The sequence below is a fragment of the Callithrix jacchus genome, chromosome 7 (genome assembly GCF_049354715.1).
Source record: "Callithrix jacchus isolate 240 chromosome 7, calJac240_pri, whole genome shotgun sequence".
In the NCBI taxonomy this organism is placed as follows: domain Eukaryota; kingdom Metazoa; phylum Chordata; class Mammalia; order Primates; family Cebidae; genus Callithrix; species Callithrix jacchus.
In genome coordinates, this window is record NC_133508.1 from 138,055,014 (window position 1) to 138,073,646 (window position 18,633).

General features: G+C 43.0%; 1 long non-coding RNA gene across 1 annotated transcript in view; it reads left to right on the top strand.

The window, feature by feature from the left end:
- Positions 1–1,119: 1,119 nt before the first annotated feature.
- LOC108592679 (uncharacterized) overlaps positions 1,120–18,633 on the top strand; it is a 130,654-nt gene continuing 113,140 nt past the window's right edge. Inside the window, exon 1 of the long non-coding RNA XR_004727128.3 lies at positions 1,120–1,187. This is a non-coding gene — a long non-coding RNA (uncharacterized LOC108592679). The remainder of the gene's footprint in view (positions 1,188–18,633) is intronic.

An 18,633-nucleotide genomic window follows, 5' to 3' on the forward strand; every position in this document is an offset into this window, starting at 1 on the left:
TCTTTCTTAAGCCTTAGCACAGCTGCTTAAAAACTTGGCAGCAGATTAGAACCACCTGGGTGGGGGCTGGGGTTAGCTTTTAACTCTCTCAGGTCATATCCCAGACCAATTAAAGCAGAATCTCTGGGGAGGGACACAGGCACCAGTATTTTTAAAAGTCCCCCAGGTGATTCCAGCGGCTGCCAAGGTTGAGAACCACTGTAATCTGGCTTCATTCTGACCACTGCCTACACATGATGTTATGAATGGTTGGGATTAAAGGACTATAAATAAAAGGACAGTGTTTTCCAGTGCCCTCCCAGGTGGAGGAGGTCAGGGGGGAGCAATGATGGGATTTATTGACCAATTAGATAGAGATTTAAGAGAAGCTGTTAGGCTGAGGCAGGCAGATCACTTGAGGTCATGAGTTCGAGGCCAGCCTGGCCAACATGGTAACACCCCTATCTCTACTAAAAATACAAAATTTAGCCAGGCATGGTGGTGGGTGTCTGTAATCCCAGCTACTCTGGAGGCTGAGGCAGGAGAATTGCTTGAACTTGGGAGGCAGGGGTTGTAGTGAGCCAAGATAGTGTCACTGCACTCCAGCCTGGGCGACAGAGCAAGACTCTGTCTAAAAAAATTAAAAATAAATTTAAAAAGCTGAATGATGAAGTTGTTTTTGAGATGGGAAGGTGGCATGAATAACAAGGTGGGCAGAGTGGGAAATGGAGAATTGGGTTTTGGGCACATGACAGTTAAGATGCTCATGAAATGCAGGTAGAAAGGTCAATAGGCAGTTCTGGACCCAGGGAGGGAGCCAGGCTAGTAGACACACACATTTGACAATCATCGGCATTTGGATGGTGTTGAAAGCCACACGGTCAGATGATTCTTTAAGGAGAGGGGATAGATAAGGAGGGGATGAAGGCTGGCCCCTCTAGGAAGCGGCCAGAGAGCCGAGGAGGGAGCTGTGAAGGTGCTGAGAAGCAGCGGCCAGCAAGGCGGGAGGAAAACATGGGGAATGGGACGGGCTGGGGCCACATCAAGTAAGAACTCAGCCTGCCTCGTACTCCTCCCAACTCACCAGGGGAAGGGGAGGAGGAAAAGAAGCAGGTGGCTCCACCGCACTGGATTTTCTCCAGCAGCACTGATACTGTCCGAGGTGTGAGCGCAAACCCAAGCACCTGATTGACCCAGAGCGGAACTGAGTAAGTGCTGAGAGCAGAGGGAAGGGAGACTCAGGGCGCTAGGGGCGGGTGGCTCTGGTTAGGGCCACTGACTCCGAGTTAGGGTAAAGGAGGCGGTGGAGGCAAAAGAAGTGTGCAGGTCGATGGACAGGGGGTCTCAAGGAATTTGAACGAAGGGCTGGGAATGACTGGCAAACACATTGGAAGGGGAGCTGTGGGTCAGACAGATTTTGAATCATAAAGCTGACAGGAAACAGTTTGGGGTGAGGACAATTTCTAGTGACCAGCTACCTTTAAGTCTTTAAGGGATGAGGGTGAGCAGCACGGGGAAAGTGACAACAAGGGGTGGGTAAGCGGTCAAGCACAGGACCAGGCGGAACAGGGGTTTCACAGGCCGGTCTGTGGTGGTGGGTGGGGCGGAATCGTGAGGGAGAGGAGGGGACTGTGAGAGGCACCATAGCCGGCCTGCTGCTCTGTGGCGGGCCAGGGTGTCCTTCTCGGAGGCCCAGGTTCAGTAGGAAGGGAGGCGGAGAGGAGGCACCCGGGCGAGGGGTGGGCAGAGCTTTCTGATGCAGAGATTAGAGGGACGCTGAGAAAGGAGGGCCGGGGGAAGACAGGCACCAGGCCTGTAGCCCCAGCTGCTCTCGGGAGGCTGAGGTGGGAGAGCCTCTTGAGCCCAGGAGTTAGAATCCAGCCTGGGTAACCTAATGAGACCCCATCTCTAAAACCCAAGAAAAGCCAGGTGTGAGCTGGTGCGGGTGCCCCACCAGTGCCCTCCCCTTCCTGAGGCTCCTGTTCCTGGCTGTTTTCCGAGGGGCAGGCCCGGCCTCCGGCTGCACTGGGAGAGCTCAGGGCAGATCTGCAGGCCCCATGTTGTCGGGACGCCAAGGGTGCTGGTCACTAAGTCCCAATGGAGTCATCACCCGTGTTACTAAGCAAGTGTGGGGCCTGCGGCACAAGCCCCAAGCGGGAGCGAGGAGACGCTGGAAAGCCGAGTGGGAGAGGGAGCTGGAAGGGCCGCCTGCGCGGGACTGGGAGCATCCTGGAGGGGGGCATTGGCCTGCGTTTTTTTGTGCGGTGATTTTTTTCAATTCCGTCCCAGTGAAGCCCGGGGTGAGCGGGCGTGGTGCATCTAAAAGGGCAGGAATAGGATGAGCAGAAGGCAGGGTTTCCCAAGAGGGCTCTGCAGTAATTACCTCAACAGGGACAAGATTGGAAATACAAAGAGGAAACTAAACATTGTAAAATATAGAGGCTGTGCTTTTGAATCAAGAATAGGCAATTAGCCTGTTGCGTTATGTAATATCTCATTCATTAGTCATTGAATTACCTCTGGCTGCATGTACTGTTTCCCTGAAGTTAATTTTTATTCCATTATGAAGGAATAAATCAAATCCAGTGAAAGGAAATCCGACCTCTTTGCTGTCTACAGGAGGAAGGCCTTGAACCAAGTCTTTTTGTGGTTTAATATTTTCAGTTTCAACTTAATAAAGAGGAGCCTCAGGGATGAGAAAAGAGGTCAGGTTTTGTCTTTTCCACTTGAAGTACATAAATAGAATAGAAAGAAGTAATGATATGTAGCCAATTGTAAAGAACATGAAATCAACCCAGAAAATATGAAATGTTGATGGGGATACACAAGCACCCAGCATTCATGGTACCACTGAGAATAGAGTAATTAATTCACAAAGTTCTTGTGGATGCCTGCGAACCTTCTAGCAGAGCCTCTGCTAGGCGGGAGGCTTGTACAAAGGTAAACAATATGCTATTTTGTTCTCAGAGTTCACAGTCTGCTGGGAAGGCTGATGTGAGAAAACAATTCAATACAAAGCGCTAAGTGCTGTAGCAAAAGTTTGTTCGTTGAGCTGAGAGAACAATGCGCAGGGTGATCCACAAAGTGTGAGAGGCGAGATGAAATTCTTGCTGTGTTTGGAGGATGAGGAGAATTTTTCCACACAAAGGAGATAAACGAAGCATGTTCTGGAGAAAGGAGACAGCGTATGTAAAGGTATAGAGGCGGGCAGGATAGATACATCTGGGGTAGTTGCAAAGGTGTTCCGAGAGGCTGGAGTGCTCCCTGGGGAGAGTGGCAAGAGCTTTGGTTGGAAAGTTAGGTTAGTACCGGTTATATGCCATGCTGAGGCACTGGGTTTGATAAGAGAACCCCTGGAGGGTTTAATCAAAGGGGCATGCAGGCTCAGCGGCATCTTTCCATAAGGTCGATGGGTTAGAGAGGAGCGGACAGAAGGCAGTGCGGACGGAAGGCAGAGGCTAAGTCCTTATCTCCCATGTCTGTATCCCCATGTCTTGTGTGCATTATATGGCATATGATTGGTACTTGATAAATATTTGTTGGATGAATAACTTAATGAAGGAAAATGAGATTTCTGATTTAGGGTGGTGGATGCATGGTTTTGGGAGGAACTACATCTGGGAGAGTCGTGCCTCTCTTCTGCTCCTGCCGGATTTGTCAACCCATGCCTCATGGCCCCACCGGCTCCTAAAAGTGAAGTGTCAATTGGGGAGACTAGGAAGGAAAGAAACACCAAGGAGCTGATATCACAGGGGTTAGGGGATGAGTGTTTCAAAAAGGAAGGAGTGGTCAACACCGTCCCATGCAGGACAGATGTCCAAAAAGAACAAGGTCCTTGAGTTGTGCCAGGTCTGAGGCTTCAGTGAGAACAGTCTGGTTAGAGGCAGCTACAGACTGCAGACTGCGGATGGCAGTAAGCTGAGGGATGAATGGGAGGGAAGGAAGAGGGGTTTGGGAGGGTAGACATTTTCTCCAAAAGCTCAGCTTGAAGGGAAGAGGCGGTGGAGGCAGCCTGAGAGGGAGGCATGATCAAAGGGATGCTTTTTTTCCTTTTTAAGGGTGGTAGGCTTATGAATTTGAGAAAAAACAGTAGAGCGAAGAGGTTAAATTCACTAGGGAGAGATGGAATAAGACAGATGAGCTCAAATATGGATAATGACAATTCAGATATAGTTTTTAGTTGGAAGTTTGAAATCTGATTTTTCAAAAAATGAGTACGTGGCAGCTAAGAAAGCAGTAAGGGGTGGAGGGGAGAATGCTGGACTGAGGGGAGGAAACCTGGGTCCTGGGTCCTGGGCCCTGCACTTTTCCTGACCAACTGGGAGTGTCACCAAGCTGTCAGTCTGCTCTGTGACATCATTGTTTCACCTCTCAAACAAGCCAAGTTCTCTGGAATGATTTCCTTCAGCAATAGAATTACATGATTCAAAATATTGTAAGTTTAGCAATGTCTACATTTGGAGATAAGACTTCCCAAAGTACGGGTTGCTTCCATCCTAACTTAGCTACTTCGTTTTTTGGAATTCTTGCTCTATTTGTATTATCTTAAAGAAGAAATGAAATAGTACATGAGAAAGAACTTTGGAGACTGAAGAAGTGAAACAGTATGAAAGTCACATTTCTGGTTACTAATAATCATGCTAATATTCTTGACCTAGAGAGCTTACATGTTTTTCCTATTTTGTATATATTACCCCTGAGTAAAAAGTCTTAGCAAAAGGACAACCAAAATTAAATTAGCTCCTCTTCTAAAGCTTTTAGATGCCCCAATACAAACCTCTCATGGATAGGAAACTAATCACTTCCCTGTGGATAGTGAAGTTATGGTTCGCATAATTATTTTTTCATGATTTAATTGAAAATATTAAAGATTAAATACACCGATACTAGGGACTCTAATACAGGATTACATATTTCCATCCTTTGTGTCTGCAGCACTTGTGGCCTGTAAGGTTTAAATAGAAATGCTTGTGAAACATTATGAGTCAGATGTGGGGCTGGGCCATTCTTGGGCATATTTAAAGCACATGATCAGTTGCCGGTGGATGCAATTTTCCAGGGTTCCGTGGAGAGATAGCAGTTGCCTTTCCCCACCACTAGCTGCTTCCTAATCCTTCCCATCAGATTACCCTGCAGGATCTGGCAATCACACCAACCGTTCACACCCTCAGGCCTGGCAGCACAGGAACTGTCTGGCTTGTTATTACATCGGTCTTGGGAACCCACCCACTGCACAGCTCTCTCCTGAACTCTCTGTTTTAGAGGCACAACCAGCTGCACCAGCTGGAAGCCTGCTGGCCATCCTCAGCTCCTGCTTTTCTTTCTTCCCCCATGTCCCATGCATCATCTATTACTTTGGATTTTACCTCCTACATGCCTTTCTTCTGTGTCTCCTTGCTCTTGCTGTGTTCATCAGCCGCCTTCTCCGATTTCTGTTTCTAAGCCTACTTCCTTCATATCCACACACTGTTGCCAGCATGAAGTTCTGGTATTCAAAGTTCCTCCTGTTTTGGCCTCAGAGGCTTCTGGAGTCTGGTCATCCCTTCTGCTTTCACATCTGTTAATAGATCCCCACAAACCATGGTGGCTCTGTTTTTGCCTAAACTGCCCTTGTACGTGGCTTTTCCTAACACTGGGACATCTGTTCATGGTTAATGTCAGCTTCCCTTTGAAGCCTTCCTAGTCCAGTTTCTCCAACCCACTGAAGAAGGAATCGATAGTTTCTTTGTTCTACTCCTCTTGTTGCATATATTGGAGGTTCTACATCATATTTAGAGGTTTAGTTTTATCTATCATCACAATTAGACTCTGAGCTTTTTAAAAGCAGGGGACTAGGTCCTACTCGTCTTTGTATCTTAATTTCTAGTATGTAATAGGCACTCAATACATGCATATTAAATGGTGCTGAATTTTGCTTTATGTTTTCCTTCATTAACTTTTTCATTTTTATTTTCACCAATGCATTTCTTAGAACAGAGAGCTTTTTACACATACATATCCTAATACTAATACTAATATTACTACTACTAATGATTACTTTTGCATATTATGTGCTTCCAAAATGCCAAGCACCATTCCAAGAATTTTACATACATTATTCCTTTTATTCCTTACAACAGCCAGGTGAGTGGGACGTGATTGCTCTTATCTTATCTACCTGAAGAAACTTAATCTCAGAGGTGATGCGACTGGACGAAGGTCCCACAGCAAACAGACATTGAAACAGGCCTGCTGACCTGGGCGCACCAAGAGCACACACCCTTAGTTGTCTTGCACGGGACTCATACTAATTGTACTTTGTTGAATGCACTTTAGCAACAAAACCTCCATCAATTGTTTAAAAAAAGTTTTAAAAATTGCACGAAACCACAATGAGATACCATCTCACACCAGTCAGAATGGTGATTATTAAAAAGTCAGGAGACAGATGCTGGCAAGGCTGTGGAGAAACAGGAATGCTTTTACACTGTTGGTGGGAGTGTCAATTAGTTCAACCATTGTGGAAGACAGTGTGGTGATTTCTCAAGGATCTAGAACCAGAAGTACCATTTGACCCAGCAATACCGTTACTGGGTATATATCCAAAGGATTATAAAGACACATGCACACATATGTTTACTGTGGCACTATTTACAATAGCAAAGACTTTGAACCAATCCAAATGCCCATCAAAGGTAGGCTAGATTAAAAAAAATGTGGCACATATACACCATGGGATACTACGCAGCCATAAAAAAGAATGAGTTTGTGTCCTTTGCAGGGTCATGGATGAAGCTAGAAGCCATCATTCTAAGCAAACTAACACAGGAACAGAAAATCAAACACTGCTTGTTCTCACTCATAAGTGGGAGTTGAGCAATGAGAACACATGAACAGAGGGAGAAGAACATCACATACCAGGGCCTGTTGGCAGGGTGGGGGGATAAGAGAAGGGAGAGCATTGGGACAAATACCTAATGCATGTGGGCCTTAAAACCTAGATGATGGGTTGATGGGTGTAGCAAACCGCCATGGCACATGTATACCCATGTAACAAACCTGCATGTTCTGCACATGTACCCCAGAACTTAAATTAAAAATTTTTAAATTGCACACTGTGTGAATACTTCCTCTTATTTAAAAGAAAACATCACAGTAAGAGTTCTTTGACTACTGTAAGGGATAGAAAAAAAAAAGTGTTTTTCCTACTCTTACAACATGTCCTACTCAACACAGTGCATCCTGCTTCATTCCTCACTCCAGATGTGCATATAGTTCTCCCCATGCACCAAGCAGTTCTCCACTGGACACCAACTGGGTGTTCTGTCATTCAATACTGACACTGTCTACCTGTAGTTAGAGTCAGATCCCACAGGTGAAGGGCTCAGCCTATGAGACTACCTGCTACTTGAAAATGCCAATTGCAATTCCTAGCCTCCAGAACGTCTGCCTGACTGGCTACAAATTGGGGGTTTCCGCAACCCCCTCTCCAGGTTTGATTGCTTGCTAGTGTGGCTCATGGAACTCAGGGAAACACTTTACTTGTGTTTACCAGATGTTATGTTAATATAGGACATAATGAAGTGTGCAGATGAGCAGCTAGATGGAGGAGAAGCGTGGGGCATGGTATGTGGGAAGGGTGTGGTGCTTCCAGGCCTTCTTAGGGAGTGCCACTTTCCGGGCACCTCCGTGAGGCCAGCAACCTGGAAGATTCCCCAGACCGTGCCCTCATGGCTCTCTGTGAAGTTTTGTTACATAGGCTCGATTGAGTAAATCACTGGCCATTGATGATGACCTCAACTTTCAACTCCTCTCCCCTCCACACAGGGAATGTTCTAATCCTCTAACGACAAGGTATACCTGTAACCAAATTGTGTGCTAATACAATTGTGTACTAATACTAATAGGGTAAGAGAAAGCTATTTCAGCAAAGAGGCCCCCAAATATAGTTGATTAAAGTAGAAGTTTATGTTCTCTCACGGAATAGTTCCAATGTGAGCAGCTGAAGTAGAGAGTTGGCTCCATTCACATGGCCATAGACCATGCTTTAGTCATGTCTGCAGGGCTAAAGCTGGGTGGAAGGCAGTTCCAGATTCCATCCTAGGAAAGGAAAAATGCACAGAGCTCACATCGGTGTTCTAAGAAGCAGACCTTAAAGAGGCACACAGCACTTTTCCTGATGTGCCATTGTGGGGACATGGGCATTTCATATCTTAATAGATGCTGTCAAACAGCTTTCCATAGTGGGCAACTGCACCTGTTTACACTGTTGCCAGCAGAATAAGGGAATCTTCTTGCCTATGTTCTCCTTATCACTTCATAGTCATGGATTAAATTTTTTTCTACTGGTTGAAAAGATGAAAAATGACATCTCATTTTTCTGTTAAGGTTTTTTCTTATTGATTCCTAATTTTCTCTTTCTGTTGGAGTCTGCTCTTTTATCTGGGATATGTATGCCAAACAAATTCTGTCTGTCTTTAGCTTGTCTATTAACTGCTATGATTGGGTTTCTCAAACTTGGCACTACTGATTTTGGAGCCAAATAATTATTTGATGGGGGGTGGGGGTGCTGTCCTGTGCATTGTGGGATTTTTAGAAGCATCCTTGGCCACTATCCGTTAGATGCCAGTAAGACCCTGCCTCCCCTCCTGAGTGTGGCAACCTGAATGTCTCCAGGTATTGTCAAATATCCTCTGGGGAGCAAAATTGGCCCAGCTGAGAACCACTGATTTATACAAAGTGTAATTCTTAGTGGAATCAAATTGATAAGGTGTTTATGATTTTGCTTTTTGCATCTTGTTTAGGAAAGCTTTCCTACCCACAAATAAGGTATCTTCTTTTATTTTTTCTAGTATTTTAATTGTTTAGTTTTCTTAAAAAAAAAATAGGTCTTTAATTCTCCAGAATTTATTTTTGTGTAAAGTTGGAGGTGGGGATCTGTAGCAGACCCTGTTTATGCACCACCCCAGATCTGCCTGGGTCTGCCGACTGCCCTGATCCTGGTCACCTGCCTTGCTTTCCGGACAGAGTGACCCGGGCAATGGTTCACTCATGGTCGTAAAGTTATGGCCCCCAATGCCACAGACCAAAGAGCCCCCTGTGCAGCATTGACTGAAACGCAGAGTTTTTCCACGCAGGCCACATGGGAGCTTGGAAGGCCCTAACTTCCCCAGTGGCTCCCCAAGGGGCCAGGGAACATAACCAGAAAGTGCAAGGGAGTTAAAGCCTCAGCAGGTGGGCTTCTGCTAATGACAGTGAGGAGGGGAAGGGAAAAGCCAGCATTTAGATTGCTTCCTTTCCCCATGGTGTTCCAAGATGCAGAGGTTTCCAATGGCCTTCCGGAAGACGTGCTGTTAGAGCAGGCCATGAGCTGTGTTGGTGGCAGAGCTGTAGCCAGCTCAGTAATTTGCTCTTCCCCCTTGCCACAAGGAAGTGTTGTGAGCCCATAGGCTCTTCCTCGGGCCTGTCCTAAAGTCAGACTCTCTTACTTTAACATTTATCCCACGTGGATAACTAGTTTTCCACCAATTTTTTATTGAACTGACCATGTTTTGTTCACCCTGGGGATGATTTGGCTGCACGTGAGAAAAAAAAAAAAGAAAATTGAAATGAGGTGAATGAGGGACGGCCATGGATGAAAAAATTTAGGAGGGACACAAATAAACTTAACAAGGAAGATGAATATTATTCCGATATAGTATTTTTTAAAATAAAAATTATTGCAAAAAACCCATTATGAACCAAAGATTAAAATTTTAAATGCAGACAGAATTCAATCCTACACTTGCTCAACCCTGCCTCACTTATCTCACGCCAATCCTGGTCCTGCTAAGCAGCTTAAATCAATAACAAATTACTGTATCCCATAACAAGAAATCCACAGGAAGAAAAAGGCAGGTCCCAGGCACGTGGCTATCCTCAACTTGATGATACCATTGAGAGACAGATCCTTTACATCTTCTGTTCCGTCATCCTCAGTATCAGCTTCAGCCCCAGGCTGGTTCTCTGTGGGATTGCAGCTTGCTGCATTGGTCCCAGGAATTACAGCCAGAGGAGATTGCATGCAGAGTTTAAAGGGGGACACATCGGCTGGTGCTTATTCTCATGGCACCGTGGAAAGCCTCCTGTGATATGACACCTGGACATTCGGTAGTATAATGAATTAAGATTTCTTAAACTCCTGCTGTATTCTAGGTCACTTCACATATTTTCATTCTAATCCTAGAAGTTCCGAGAGGTATACACTACTCTATTTTAATGTAAAAAACCAGAGGCTTTAAATCATTATAGACTTTAAAAACCGACTGCTAACAAGTGACTGAGCAACTATTCAAGCCCAGATTTTGCAGAATTTCAAATTTCACACCCTTTCTACTATGCCATTATATAAAAACTCATTAAAAAATATCAGCCACTTTTCCAGCTTTTTGATATGTGTGGTCCATAGAGGACCAGGCTGGGGCTAAGGGTGGTTTTTCCTGGCTGTGTCTGACACCAGCTTGACGGGGGTCCTTGGTCAGGTATGCCCCATAGGTCATTGTTCAATCTAAGGAGAATGGAGGTCCTGGGCTAAGAAGGCATCGGAGTGGATTCATGGAATTCATTTGACCCAATTGCTGGGTCAATCAGAGGAAGGACAAAAATAAACTGAGTAGAACAAGGAGGTGCCCTGTAGCTGTCTGGAGTCCCTCTTCTCAGGTGGGATTCCACCCTGCCCAGGTGTTCCAGTGTGACGGATGTCCTTGCCCTCAGGTTGGGACACATGAGGAGGCCAGGCTTGGGGGGGTTCTATGGCCATGGTTAGTTTAGGGCAGTGCAATGAGAGTTAAAAGATAAAGACTAAGGTGGACCTACAGGAAGTTCTGTTTATTCTTTTGAAGAGAGGTTACCTGGAAAGCACACTGATGGTCCTGTTTCCTACCATTTCAAGGGAGAAACAACCACTATGCCTTAAAGGCTGTAGGAAAGGCTCTCCTGCCCCCATTTACTCACCTGGAGAAATTCTACTAAACTGTGTTTTGGACAAAAAGAGGGGAACCTTTGTATGTGTTAATTCAATAAGATGTTTTCTTCCTGATATGTAGTTTAGCTTCCCTGAGAGACCGACTTTGCGGGGTGTGAGTAATCACGGGGAAAATGAAGACCTAATTTGTGACTTTTGAGATACTTCAGAGGAGGCAGTTCTGGGACACCAGAGAATATGAGGTACAAGGGCACTGGGAATTTGGGAGGCGAGATGGGTGCCAGGAGGAAGGGGGAGAATGAGAGAGCAGTGGGGGAGAAGGAGGCTGAGTAAAAAGTGTGTAGGACCTGCCTGCTCCCCTGCCCTCAGTGCCTTTTGATGAGTCCCATTTCCAGACAAGCCCAAGCTGTTATTTGACCTTCGGAATGTGCCCAGTTTCTCACTGGCTCCAGTGAGAGGGTCCATTGATATTTACACAGAACCTGGGGACACTTCCCAAGCCGGCTGGGCAGAGGCCTAGCAACTGTTCAGTGCTCTGTGTATATGTGGCTGCCCAAGAATGCTCATGCATGCCTTTCCATCTTGATGGCTCCCTGGAGGCCATCATCCTCCCCATCCCCTTATGGGGCAGCCTGGAAGGCCAGGTCTGGAGGGCCTTCTCTTGGTCCCATGTCACACTGAGTTGGCTGGCTCTCTGGAGGCTGAGCATCATAAACTTTGTTTGGGACCCATTAGGCTAAAAGCAGAGGCTGGCCACAGCTGAGGGATATTATGCTGTATCTGAAAGGATATACTGGTAACTTTTGTTAGGGGAACCTCCATTTCACAGCCTCATGTTTGCGGTGGGAAGACTTTACCTCATGTAGCACTTCTAGCCTTGTTCTTAGTCCATCCCTCAGCTCATTTCTCCCGTTATATGGAGGGAGGGAGAAGGCAACTTGATTGACTTTTTTTTTTTTTTTTTTGAGATGGAGTCTTGCTCTATCATGCAGTCTGGAGTGCAGTGGCATCTCTTAGCTCCCTGTGACCTCCGACTCCCAGGTTGAAGCGATTCTCCTGCCTCAGCCTCCCAAGTAGCTGAAGTAGCTGGGACTACAGCCATGTGCCACCATGCCTGGCTAATTTTTTTGTATTTTTAGTAGAGATGGGGTTTCACCACGTTAGTCAGGCTGGTGAACTCCTGACCTCAGACAATCTGCCTGCCTCAGCCTCCCAAAGTGCTGGAATTATAGGTGTGAGCCACTGCTCCTGGCCCACCCTCCTCTTTTTTTTTTTTTTTGAGATGGAGTTTCACTCTTGTTACCCAGGCTGGAGTGCAAAGGCGCGATCTCGGCTCACCGCAACCTCCGCCTCCTGGGTTCAGGCAAATTCTCCTACCTCAGCCTCCCGAGTAGCTGGGATTACAGGCATGCACCACCATGCCCAGCTTATTTTTTTGTATTTTTTAGTAGAGACGGGGTTTCACCACGTTGACCAGGATGGTCTCGATTTCTCGACCTCGTGATCCACCCGCCTCGGCCTCCCAAAGTGCTGGGATTACAGGCTTGAGCCACCGCGCCAGGCCCCTCCCTCCTCTTTTTACTCCCTGATATGGCTTAGGTATATATATATCCCTTCCCAAATCTCATACTGAATTGTAATCCCCAGTGTTGGAGATCATTGGAGTGGATTTCTTATGAATGGTTTAGCACCGTCCCCTTGGTGCTGTTCTCACGAGATGTGGTTGTCTAAAAGTGTGTGGCACCTCCCCACTCCCTTGCTCCTGCTCCCTCTTCACCTTCTGCCATGATTAGATGCTTCCTGAGGTCTTCTCAAAAGCAGATATGCTTTTAGTTCTCAAAACCATGAGCCAATTAAATCTCTTTTCCTCATAAATTACACAGTCACATGTATTTCTTTATAGCAATGAGAGAATGGACTAATACATGTTCTTTTAGAGTCACCTGTCCACAAGAGAGACTTATTTTGATTTGCTTTTTGCCATGTACAGTATGGCCTGACCAGTCAGGGAGGTCTCTGACTGGGCAGCTGGGTGAAGGATGGGTGCTGGTGAGTCTATCTTGGAAGTCCATTGCAACGACATCTAAGTTACATGCTTCAATCCAGTTATATCACTAATAAGGCGATTTGATTCCTTTTTTTCTCAGTGTTCTGAACTATGGAACCCTGGTTATCAAAATCCCAACCCAAAATGGGATTTATTTCCAAGGAAAGAGAAACAGAATCTTTTCCTATAGGAAACTTTAAATTTGCTTAGCAAATATTTATTGGTGCATACTAAGTAGATGATATGGCTCTCGGTACTGGATGGATATATTGTGGCGATCAAATCCAGCATTGTGGAGTTAACAGTCCAGGGGAGGGGAGGGAGGAATTGGTAGCAGGTAATTCCCCAGTTAATTCATTACAAATGTTACAATTTTTACTAAGGGGGAAATGTGCTGTGAGGGTCATTGTTTCTACCCAGCCAAATTAGCCTGCCCTGTTAGAGCCTTCCCACACTCGTTTCCCACAAGGCCTATGGTACCTGTGCAAAGCGAGTCTGAGCAATATCTTTAGGTGTCACAAGAGAGATATGCTAATAGTCATTCTGGGTTACAGAAATATCTTTAATGAGATAAATTGTCAAAATTAAGAGAAGAAGGAAAGAAAAATTTAAAAAGAAATTGCATCAAGGAAATAATTGCTGAAAAACCCCAAACTGTCCTACTCTCTTAAGAATATGAACGGAAATACTGCTTTTCATCTTTGAGAGTTCAGAGCGGGTGTTGTATTCCTCTCAGAAGTCTGGAGCAGTTATTGAGCAACTCTAAATCACGGGAGTGTGGAGAGAGGAACTGAAGAGCCAGAGAGAACCCTGTGTTCAAGAGTAGTTTTACAATATCTCCAGCAATTAGAGACTTGTCTTGTTAACAACCTATTATTAGGGTTAAAGCTGTTAGCAATTTATGTGTTTGATGTAAATTGTAAGTTTGAAAGGTAATCTCTTTCCAAGTCCTGGAGTAGATCAACAGCATTGGGATACCAGGAATTTGAATTGAGGAACTGAGGAAGTAATAATAAATGACTATTATTGACTGAGCATGGAACCGGTAAATTTCTATGGATTATCCGATCAGGATCTCTTAAGATGCGTTCTATTATTATTCCGCGGTATTTAGAAGAGGGACGTGGCTGCTTAAAGTCGTACCCCTGTTAGTTGGCAGAGTCGGAACTGGAACCCAGGATGTTCTGATTTCAGAGTTGAGGCTTTAGTCGTATGGAGCACATCTGGAAAAATAGGGGTGGTGATGTGGACCAAGGGGAGGAAGGCCCAGAATCCGGTGAGGGTGGGATGGAATAATAAAGATAAATTAATGTTATAAATTAGTATTAATATACAGATAACTATAGTATATTGGGTGGCTACTCTTTGCAACCTATAAGGAAAGAAAAATAATTTTCTGTCTACCTTTCTAAATTCTCGGCGGGGCCCCTGTAACAAAGGACAGACTGGTAAGAGAAAAGAGCAGTTTTTTAACATGTATATCACATATATAACACATAGGAGTACCCAGAGATGAGTAACTCAAAAGTTTGGTTAGAACTCGAGTTTATACAAAATCTTAACAAAGCGATACCAAAGTTTTAGTGATAGACAAAGGAAAAAGATCTTGAGTCTCTAAGGGAAGCAAATTGTGGGATGGCAAATATAGGGTTAACTAAGAGCAGATGAAGGCTTGTTCCTAAAGTTTGTTATATAGATTCCTTTGCTGCCATCTCCAGGCTGATAACAGTTTAAATTTGTCCTCCCTGGGAGAGAGGGGAGGAGGGATACCTTTGTCAATTTATGTCCTGCTTTGTGGCAAATAGGAGGAGGGTAGATAGCTTTTCTTGTGTCTGTTTATTCTCAGTTGCCTTCAGCTCAAAATAATTCTTATGCCAAAGTGACATATTTTGGAGAGGCATATTTTGATCTCCTACAAGCCCGTCTTATATATATCATGTTATTAACTCTCTCAACAACTCTAGGAGGGCTATGTGATCCCCATTTTACAGATGGAAAAAGCAAGGCTGAGAGAGGTTGCGTGAAATTCTCTTAGCCACACATCTGCAGAGTCTGGAAAGCAGCCTGATTGCCAGGCAAAGTAAGATCACCTGACTTCCTTCTTACCAGGACTATCAATTGCTGGTGCTGTTTAGAGAGTTGCTTCAACATTTAGTTCTGTCAAAAACTGCCTTGGGAAGCAGTTGAGACTCCATAATGAAAATTCTGTTAGTTTATTATCTTACTTTGAATGTGTTACATTAATATATCGAATTAACCGAGAACCACATGTAGAGTTTAATTTGCATGCCTTCCCTGGGGAATTTTGGGCCTGATGTGGAAATTTAACTTCCACAGGTAGCCCTGGACCCTGGAGGGTAAGGTAGGGAGGAGTTGCAGGAGGTGCCTCAGAAGGAGTCTTATGGTCCCTGGGCTTCCTGAAAGTGGCCTAGCCTGGCTGTGCGTTAGTTCTGTGTCATCTTCCCAGACCCTTGATTCCTCTCAGAATAGCATGGAAATCCCCAAGTTGCTCAGTGCTATTCTCTAAGTCACCAGAAGACACCTCATCATCTCATCACAAAGTCATTCATGAGCATGAGCCTCTGGGAGGCTGGATGACATGCTAAGGCTCTTGTTAAAAATGCAATAACCTCTTTGCCATTTTTATGTCTTCTTTTGAGAAATGTCCGTTCAAATCTTTTGCCCATGTTTGATTGGATTATTGGATTTTTTTCCTGTAGAGTTGTTTGAGTCCCTTATATATTCTGATGAAACATCTCATGTACCACATAAATATATATACCTACTATATACCCCCCAGAATTTTTTAAATAATAATTTTTTTAAATGCAGTAATCTCCTGAGCTATAGTGATTTGTGCTATGGAGGCTTCTCACAGGAACTCAGGATGGGCTCATGAGTTTGTTGGTGGGGGCTGCTGTGAATGGGTGCCTAACACTCTTGCTACTCATGCCAGACCTTATATTCCTTTGTGCTCTGATTATCACCTCCATTTCTTTTTCTTGAACTCCCAAGAAAGTCCTGGTGCTCTTGACGTATCTCTCAAATCCCAGAATGAGGATTGGATTCACTATTTTTTCTAGGTGTATAAATACAAATTAAATGCCAGGAGTGATGCCAGGCCATACTCACAGATTTGGTAGCTTAATTAGCTGTTTTCTGGAAATGGAATTAGGCATGCTAATAAGACCATAAGTCAAACAAGCCAGGCTGACTGATGAAAAAGGGTTTTGCTGACAACTTCATTAAATATATATGAGGAAGTGAGTTAAGCATTTCAGCAGAAAGGAAATCTAGGAGACAGTGGACAGGAAATAATAGGAGCACCAGCAGGGCTTAGCGATACATGAACAAGAAAAGCAGAGTTCTGAGGATGAGAATGATTGGCTTTGGCCTGGATGTATGCCATGATAGATACTTAATGAGGCTTTGTTTATTCATTCATTTAAAAATATGTATGGAGCTGTTTCTCCAGCCAGGTGCTATACTAGATGATGGAAAATGAATGAAGAACAAGATCTACTGTCTACCCTGTTGGTACTTCCAAGTCTAATGGGATAACATTATCAGAAATTTGGTAGACAACGATAGCTAGTGAACAGTTTGGGCAAATTATTTACTAATATTTTTATTTTTAAAATCTCCATTTTTGAAATATGCAGTCAAAAGTGTCTAAAACTCAAAGATGCAGTTTAATAATAATAATAAAAATACCTAAATAGCTATGTCTCTGCTTAGAAACACAACATTACTAAACTTTAGAAGTCTCCTGGGAGTCCTTCCCAGTTTAATCCATTTCCCAGCCCCCACCTAAAGGTAACTACCCTGAAATTTTGGTTAGCTATTCTTTCTATGGCTGTTTTCCTTTTGTATGTCTCTCTCTGCACAACATTTTGGAAATCGTAAAGTACAAAGGTGAATCTGAAGGTCGTTTGATTAACTCCATCATTATATTAAACATTTTTGTCCAGGAATATAACAGATCTCAACTTTGTTTAGGTCTTTCACAGGGTCTTGAAAAAAAAATTTATATGTTTTTCTGTAAAATGTTTTTATATCTTTTGTTAGTTTTTCCTCCTAGCTAAATGTATCTTTTTTTAAAAATAAGTGTATCAAATCTATTTTTTAAATTTTGGTTTCTGACTGCTGAGAGTATAGAATATAACTGACATTTTTATATAGGCTTTGTAAATAGCAGTGCTAAAATTTGTTATTTAATTTTTTTGTACTGGTTTTGGATTTGTATGTAGACAGTCATATAACTTGCAAATATTGGCATGTATCTCCCTTTCAAATCTTCATTTTATCTTATTTTATTTCATATTTTTCTGGTCTTATTGTACAGGCTAAGATCTCAAGAACAATGTTAAATAGAAGTAGTGGTAAATAGGCATTCATGTTTTGTGTCTAAAGGTGCCTGGCAGTACAATGCTGAAAGCACTCCTTTTAAGAATAAAGTTTGCTATTAGTTGTTTTAAGATGTCCTTTAATAAGTTAGAGAATTTCTATTTTTAGTATGCTGAGTTTTATTCTTTTTAATCATGAATGAATATTGAATTTTATTAAATGCTTTTCCTATGTCTATTGAAATAAGAAATTTAGATTAATTTATATTAATTAGTACTTAATTTTAAATCAAACTTTTATTCCTGAGAATGAAAAATAACTTGATCGTGTTGTATTATCAACTTACATGCTTTGAGATTCAGGGTGCTAATATTTTCCTTAAGATATTTACATTTGTGTTCCTGAGTAGAGCCGACTTTAGTGATAAATCTCTTTCCTTGTGCTGTCTTCATTTGGTCTGGGTGTGGAATTGTAACAGTAGTCCATAATTTGAGTTGAATTTTATTTTTAATGTCCTCTGGAAGAGTTTATGTAAGATTACAATAATTATTTACTCAAATGTTTGCTAGAATTTGCCAATAAAGCTTTCTGGGTCTAGTCTTCTTTGTGGAAGATTTTACAATGTTGAATAAATTTATTTAATGGTTATAGAAATACTCAGATTTTCTATTTCTTTGGTTATTGCTGGCAAGGACTTTTCCCTCTGGGGGTGGATATGTTTCAAATAACTTTCAAATTGACACAAAAATTGTTCATAATATCCATAGTATCTTTATACTGCCCCCCTCAGGCCTGAAATTAACTGTTCTTCCAAGGAGCCCAATTTCCTTTGGTGAGGAAATTATAGTATTTACAGGCTATAATCAGGGTGTAAGCAGTGTTTATATTGCCTTTAAGTAATTTCAGGGACACAACTAAGAAAAATGTGTTTTTTGAAAACACAGCAAGAATTCTGAATTCAAACTTACAGTTTTAATTCCACCTTAACACCCAGTATTTTTACTTCTTTGACTTTTTAAATTTTATTTTTAAAATCTCACAATGAAAATTCTGGTTCCCAATAATTAATGTAAGTCTTTATTTGATTTATCCTATAGATGATATTAACTAGTTTCAAAATAGTAGTAGCAAATATTATACTAACCATAAGACTATTGGGTGAGGTTAAAGATTTCTTTTCGTTCTTATTTGTCTTTAGAATGTATTTACTGAATAATACAATCAAACCAGTGTATTCTAAAGTCACTCAAAATAATACTTTTCTCTATGTTATGTAGCCAATTGATATACAATTCGCTTTTTAACTTAATTATATATT